This window comes from Mustelus asterias, unplaced genomic scaffold, assembly GCF_964213995.1.
Source record: "Mustelus asterias unplaced genomic scaffold, sMusAst1.hap1.1 HAP1_SCAFFOLD_4238, whole genome shotgun sequence".
Lineage (NCBI taxonomy): Eukaryota > Metazoa > Chordata > Chondrichthyes > Carcharhiniformes > Triakidae > Mustelus > Mustelus asterias.
Genome location: NW_027594183.1, coordinates 12,501 through 20,200, shown reverse-complemented (window position 1 = coordinate 20,200; position 7,700 = coordinate 12,501). Strand labels below are relative to the sequence as shown.

Sequence of the window (7,700 nt, the reverse complement as noted above, 5' to 3'; positions counted from 1 at the left end):
GTGCAGGTTAGGTGGATTGGCCATGCTAAATTGTCCCTTAGTGTCCAAAGATGTGCAGGTTAGGTGGATTGGCCGTGCTAAATTGTCCCTTAGTGTCCAAAGATGTGCAGGTTAGGTGGATTGGCCATGCTAAATTGTCCCTTAGTGTCCAAAGATGTGCAGGTTAGGTGGATTGGCCATGCTAAATTGTCCCTTAGTGTCCAAAGATGTGCAGGTTAGGTGGATTGGCCATGCTAAATTGTCCCTTAGTGTCCAAAGATGTGCAGGTTAGGTGGATTGGCCGTGCTAAATTGTCCCTTAGTGTCCAGAGATGTGCAGGTTAGGTGGATTGGCCATGCTAAATTGTCCCTTAGTGTCCAAAGATGTGTGGGTTGGGTGGATTGGCCGTGCTAAATTCTCCCTTAGTGTCCAAAGATGTGTGGGTTGGGTGGATTGGCCGTGCTAAATTCTCCCTTAGTGTCAGGGGGATTAGCAAGGTAAATATGTGGGGTTACAGGAATAGAGGCTGGGTGTGATTGTGGTCGGTGCAAACTCGATGGGCTGAATGGTCTCTTCCTGCGCTGTTGGGATTCTATGATTTTGGGGTAGGAGGACATCTAATCTGTGGGTGATAGGGGGTTGGGGGTGGTGGGGGTGGGGGTTGGTGGGGGTGGGGGGTGGGGGTGGTGGGGGTTGTGGGTGGTGGGGGTTGGGGGTGGTGGGGGTTGGGGGTGGTGGGGGTTGGGGGTGGTGGGGGTTGGGGGTGGTGGGTGGTGGGGGTGGTGGGGGTGGGGGGTGGTGGGGGTGGGGGGTGGTGGGGGTGGGGGGTGGTGGGGGTTGGGCGTGGTGGGGGTTGGGGGTGGTGGGGGTGGGGGGTGGTGGGGGTGGGGGGTGGTGGGGGTGGGGGGTGGTGGGGGTGGGGGGTGGGGGGTGGTGGGGGTGGGGGTGGGGGGTGGTGGGGGTGGGGGTGGTGGGGGTTGGGGGTAGTGGGCGGTGGGGGGGTGGGGGTTGGGGGTGGTGGGGATTGGCGGGGTGCAGGTGTAGAGGTGGGGGGATGTGCTCGGAACCCATGCCCATCTCCAGTGCCCGTCAGTAATACTGCGACATCTCCTCTAGGCTTTACGGGGCTTCAAGTTGACCATGTCAGTAGATCCCAAGCACCATCCAAAGATCATCGGGCGGAAAGGAGCTGTAATTTCACAGATTCGGAAGGACCATGATGTTAACATTCAGTTCCCTGACAAGGGGGATGAGAACCAGGTGAGTTTCCGCCGCTACGGGTAAGGCGGCCTTGTGCTTGTGCGTGCGTCTAGGTGGCAGGGTGGTCAGCGCTGCTGCCTCACAGCGCCCAGGGACCCGGGTTCGATTCCCGGCTCGGGTCACTGTCTGTGCGGAATTTGCACATTCTCCCCGTGTCTGCGTGGGTTTCCTCCGGGTGCTCCGGTTTCCTCCCACAGTCCAAAGATGTGCAGGTTAGGTGGATTGGCTATGCTAAATTGTCCCTTAGTGTCCAAAGATCTCCACGGCCAATCCATCTAACCCGCACATGTTTGGACACTAAGGGGCAACTTAGCATGGCCAATCCACTTAACCTACACATCTTTGGACACTAAGGGGCAATTTAGCACGGCCAATCCACCTAACCTACACATCTTTGGACACTAAGGGGCAATTTAGCACGGCCAATCCACCTAACCTACACATCTTTGGACACTAAGGGGCAATTTAGCACAGCCAATCCACCTAACCTACACATCTTTGGACACTAAGGGGCAATTTAGCACGGCCAATCCACCTAACCTGCACATCTTTGGACACTAAGGGGCAATTTAGCACGGCCAATCCACCTAACCTACACATCTTTGGACACTAAGGGGCAATTTAGCATGGCCAATCCACCTAACCTACACATCTTTGGACACTAAGGGGCAATTTAGCATGGCCAATCCACCTAACCTGCACATCTTTGGACACTAAGGGGCAATTTAGCACGGCCAATCCACCTAACCTACACATCTTTGGACACCAAGGGGCAATTTAGCATGGCCAATACACCTAACCTACACATCTTTGGACACTAAGGGGCAATTTAGCACGGCCAATCCACCTAACCTGCACATCTTTGGACACTAAGGGGCAATTTAGCACGGCCAATCCACCTAACCTGCACATCTTTGGACACTAAGGGGCAATTTAGCATGGCCAATTCACCTAACCTGCACATCTTTGGACACTAAGGGGCAATTTAGCACGGCCAATCCACCTAACCTGCACATCTTTGGACACTAAGGGGCAATTTAGCACGGCCAATCCACCTAACCTGCACATCTTTGGACACCAAGGGGCAATTTAGCATGGCCAATACACCTAACCTACACATCTTTGGACACTAAGGGGCAATTTAGCATGGCCAATCCACCTAACCTGCACATCTTTGGAGTGTGGGAGGAAACCGGAGCACCCGGAGGAAACCCATGCAGACACGGGGAGAACGTGCAGACTCCACACAGACAGTGACCCAAGCCGGGAATCGAACCCGGGTCCGTGGCGCTGTGAGGCACTGTGCCACCATGCCGCCCCTCAATAGGGGAGGCAGTGACGTGGTAAAATCCCTGGACCAGTAATCCGGAGACCCAGGATAAGGTTCTGGGGGGACCCGGGTTCGAATCCCACCCATGGCAGATGGTGGAATTTGAATTCAATTTTTAAAAAATCTGGAATTAGGAATCTACTGATTGTCGAAGGCAGTTGAGAGTCAACCCCATTGGCTGTGGCTCTGGAGTCACATGTAGGCCAGACCGGGGTAAGGACGGCAGATTTCCTTCCCTAAAGGAACCAGATGGGTTTTTCCGACAATGGGTCATCAGTAGATTCTTAATCCCAGATATTTTTTAATTGAATTCAAATTCCACCGTCTGCCGTGGCGGGGATTCGAACCCGGGTCCCCCCAGAACATGAGCTGAGTTTCTGGGTTAATAGACCAGCGATAATGCCACTAGGCCGAGGCCTCCCCGGACTCGGGAGCTGTTCGGACTTGATATTGGCCGTATCCGCCCCCTGTCTGACCCCTGGGTCTTTGTGGCCGCCCCCCTCCCCCGCCCCCGCTCTCCCCCCCCCCCCCCGCCCCCTCCCCCACCCCCCCTTGCAGGATATGATCACCATCACCGGTTACGAGAGGAATGCTGAATCTGCTAAGGATGCCATCATGAAAATCGTGGCCGATCTGGAGGAGATGATCAGTGAGGACATCAGTTTGGACCACCGGGTTCACGCCCGCATCATCGGGGGCCGGGGAAAAGCCATCCGCAAGATCATGGAGGAGTTCAAGGTGAAGATCGATGCACAGTGAGGATTGTCTGCAACTCGCTTGGCCCAGGCTCCCTGGCTTACACCTGGGATCAGGAGCTTTCTCTCCCTCTTCCCCCCTCCCTCTCACTCTCTCTCGCTCACTCTCTCTCTCTCGCTCACTCTCTCTCTCTCGCTCACTCTCTCTCCCTCTTCCCCCCTCCCTCTCACTCGCTCTCGCCCTCTCTCTCTCGCTCACTCTCTCTCTCTCGCTCACTCTCGCTCGCTCTCGCTCACTCTCTCTCTCTCGCTCACTCTCTCTCTCTCGCTCACTCTCTCTCTCTCGCTCACTCTCTCTCGCTCACTCTCTCTCTCTCGCTCACTCTCTCTCTCTCGCTCACTCTCTCTCTCTCTCGCTCACTCTCTCGCTCTCGCTCACTCTCTCTCTCTCGCTCACTCTCGCTCACTCTCTCTCGCTCCCGCTCACTCTCTCTCTCGCTCGCTCTCTCTCGCTCACTTGCTTTTGTGCGCACTCTCTCATTCTCTTACACACTCTCTCACGCTCTCTCTCATTCTCTCATGCTCTCTCTCATTCTCTCACACTCTCTCTCTTTCTCACGCTCTCTCTTTCGCTCACTCTCTCGCACACTCTCTCTCGTTCACTCTCTCCCTGCTCACTCTCTCCCTCGCTCGCTCACTCTCTCGCACACGCTCTCTCGCTCATTCTCTCTCTCTCTCTTCCTCGCTCGCTCTCTCTCCCACTTTCTCTCTCGCGCTCTCTCCCTCTCTCATGCATTCCCTCTCGCGCTCTCTCTCTCGCGTGCGCACTCTTGCATGCTCTCTCTCTCACACACGCTCTCTCTCACACACTCTCTCTCTCTCACACACTCTCTCTCACACACACGCTCTCGCTCGCACACACGCTCTCTCTCACAGACACGCTCTCTCTCACACACGCTCTCTCTCTCACACACGCACTCTCTCTCACACACGCTCTCTCTCTCACACACGCTCTCTCTCTCACACACGCTGTCTCTCTCACGCACGCTCTCTCTCTCACACACGCTCTCTCTCTCACACACGCTCTCTCTCGCACACACGCTCTCTCTCGCACACACGCTCTCTCTCACACACACACTCACACACACACGCTCTCTCACACACACACACTCTCACACACACTCTCTCTCACACACACTCTCTCACACACACACTCTCTCACACACACACTCTCTCACACACACGCTCTCTCACACACATACTTTCTCTCGCACACGCTCTCTCACACACACAAACACACACACACACGCTCTCTCACACACGCTCTCTCTCACACACACGCTCTCTCTTGCACACACACTCTCTCGCACACGCTCTCTCACACACGCTCTCGCACACGCTCTCTCTCACACACACGCTCTCTCTCGCACACACACTCTCTCTCACACACACACTCTCTCGCACACACACTCTCTCGCACACACACTCTCTCACACACACTCTCTCACGCGCACACGCTCTCTCTCACGCACACGCTCTCTCGCACACACACTCTCTCACACACACGCTCTCTCTCACACACACGCTCTCTCTCACACACACGCTCTCTCGCACACGCTCTCTCTCGCACACGCTCTCTCTCTCGCACACGCTCTCTCTCGCGCACACGCTCTGTCTCGCGCACACGCTCTCTCTCACACACACACTCTCTCTCACACACATGCTCTCTCTCACACACACACTCTCTCTCACACATACACTCTCTCTCACACACACACTCTCTCTCACACGCTCTCTCTCGCGCACACGCTCTCTCGCGCACACGCTCTCTCACACACACGCTCTCTCTCACACACACGCTCTCTCACACACACGCTCTCTCTCGTGCACACGCTCTCTCTCACACACACTCTCTCACACACACGCTCTCTCTCGCACACGCTCTCTCTCTCACACACACTCTCTCTCACACACACTCTCTCTCGCACACGCTCTTTCTCGTGCACACGCTCTCTCTCTCACACACACTCTCTCTCACACACACTCTCTCTCGTGCACATGCTCTCTCTCACACACACTCTCTCTCACACACTCTCTCTCGCACACGCTCTCTCTCTCACACGCACTCTCTCTCACACACTCTCTCTCGCACACGCTCTCTCTCTCTCACACACTCTCTCTCTCACACACACTCTCTCACACACACGCTCTCTCACACACACTCTCTCACACACGCTCTCTCTCTCGCACACGCTCTCACACACACTCTCTCACACATGCTCTCTCTCACACACACGCTCTCTCTCACATACACGCTCTCTCTCTCACACACTCTCTCTCACACACACGCTCTCTCTCACACACACTCTCTCTCACACACACGCTCTCTCTCACACACACGCTCTCTCTCACACACACGCTCTCTCTCGTGCACACGCTCTCTCTCACACACACTCTCTCTCACACACACGCTCTCTCTCGCACACGCTCTCTCTCTCACACACACTCTCTCTCACACACACTCTCTCGTGCACACGCTCTCTCTCGTGCACACGCTCTCTCGCGCACACACACTCTCTCTCACACACACTCTCTCTCACACACACTCTCTCTCACACACACTCTCTCTCTCACACACGCTCTCTCTCTCGCACACGCTCTCTCTCTCGCACACGCTCTCACACACACTCTCTCTCACACACACTCTCACACATGCTCTCTCTCACACACACGCTCTCACACACACACACTCTCTCTCTCACACACGCTCTCTCTCACACACACGCTCTCTCTCACATACACGCTCTCTCTCACACACACTCTCTCTCACACACACACACTCTCACATACACTCTCTCTCACACATGCTCTCTCTCACACACACGCTCTCTCTCACATACACGCTCTCTCTCTCACACACACTCTCTCTCACACACACGCTCTCACACACACACACTCTCTCTCTCACACATGCTCTCTCTCACACACACGCTCTCTCTCACATACACGCTCTCTCTCACACACGCTCTCTCTCACACACACACGCTCTCACACACACACACTCTCTCTCTCACACATGCTCTCTCTCACACACACGCTCTCTCTCACATACACGCTCTCTCTCTCACACACACTCTCTCTCACACACACGCTCTCACACACACTCTCTCTCACACATGCTCTCTCTCACACACACGCTCTCTCTCACATACACGCTCTCTCTCACACACACTCTCTCTCACACACACTCTCTCTCACACACGCTCTCTCTCTCACACACACTCTCTCTCACACACACGCTCTCACACACACACACTCTCTCTCTCACACATGCTCTCTCTCACACACACGCTCTCTCTCACATACACGCTCTCTCTCACACACACTCTCTCTCACACACACTCTCTCTCACACACACGCTCTCTCTCACACACACGCTCTCTCTCACACACACGCTCTCTCTCGCACACGCTCTCTCTCGCGCACACGCTCTCTCTCACGCACACGCTCTCTCTCGCGCACACACTCTCTCTCTCACACATGCTCTCTCTCACGCACACGCTCTCTCTCACGCACACACTCTCTCTCTCACACATGCTCTCTCTCACACACACGCTCTCTCTCACACACACTCTCTCTCACACACACTCTCTCTCACACACACGCTCTCTCTCGCGCACACGCTCTCTCTCACACACACGCTCTCTCTCACACACACTCTCTCTCACACACACGCTCTCTCGCGCACACGCTCTCTCTCACACACACGCTCTCTCTCACACACACGCTCTCTCTCACACACACGCTCTCTCGCGCACACGCTCTCTCTCACACACACACTCTCTCTCACACACACGCTCTCTCTCACACACACACTCTCTCTCACACACACTCTCTCTCACACACACGCTCTCTCGCGCACACGCTCTCTCTCACACACGCGCTCTCTCTCACACACACGCTCTCTCTCGCACACGCTCTCTCTCGCGCACACGCTCTCTCTCGCGCACACGCTCTCTCTCTCACACATGCTCTCTCTCACACACACGCTCTCTCTCACACACACGCTCTCTCTCACACACACGCTCTCTCTCACATACACGCTCTCTCTCACACACACTCTCTCTCACACACACTCTCTCACACACACGCTCTCTCTCACACACACGCTCTCTCACACACACGCTCTCTCTCGCACACACGCTCTCTCTCGCACACGCTCTCTCTCGCGCACACGCTCTCTCTCGCACACGCTCTCTCTCGCGCACACACTCTCTCTCGCACACGCTCTCTCTCGCGCACACGCTCTCTCTCGCACACGCTCTCTCTCGTGCACACGCTCTCTCTCGCACACGCTCTCTCTCGCACACGCTCTCTCTCGCACACACTCTCTCTCACACACACGCTCTCTCTCGCACACGCTCTCTCTCGCACAC

At 55.5% G+C, this 7,700-nt stretch overlaps 1 pseudogene across 1 annotated transcript in view; it reads left to right on the top strand.

Annotated features, from left to right (window-relative positions):
- The first annotated feature begins 1,095 nt into the window (after positions 1 to 1,095).
- Positions 1,096 to 7,700, top strand: part of LOC144491022 (vigilin-like) — an 18,233-nt pseudogene continuing 11,628 nt past the window's right edge. Inside the window, exons 1-2 of the transcript XR_013497386.1 lie at positions 1,096 to 1,239; positions 3,128 to 3,307. The product of XR_013497386.1 is annotated as a vigilin-like (transcript). The remainder of the gene's footprint in view (positions 1,240 to 3,127; positions 3,308 to 7,700) is intronic.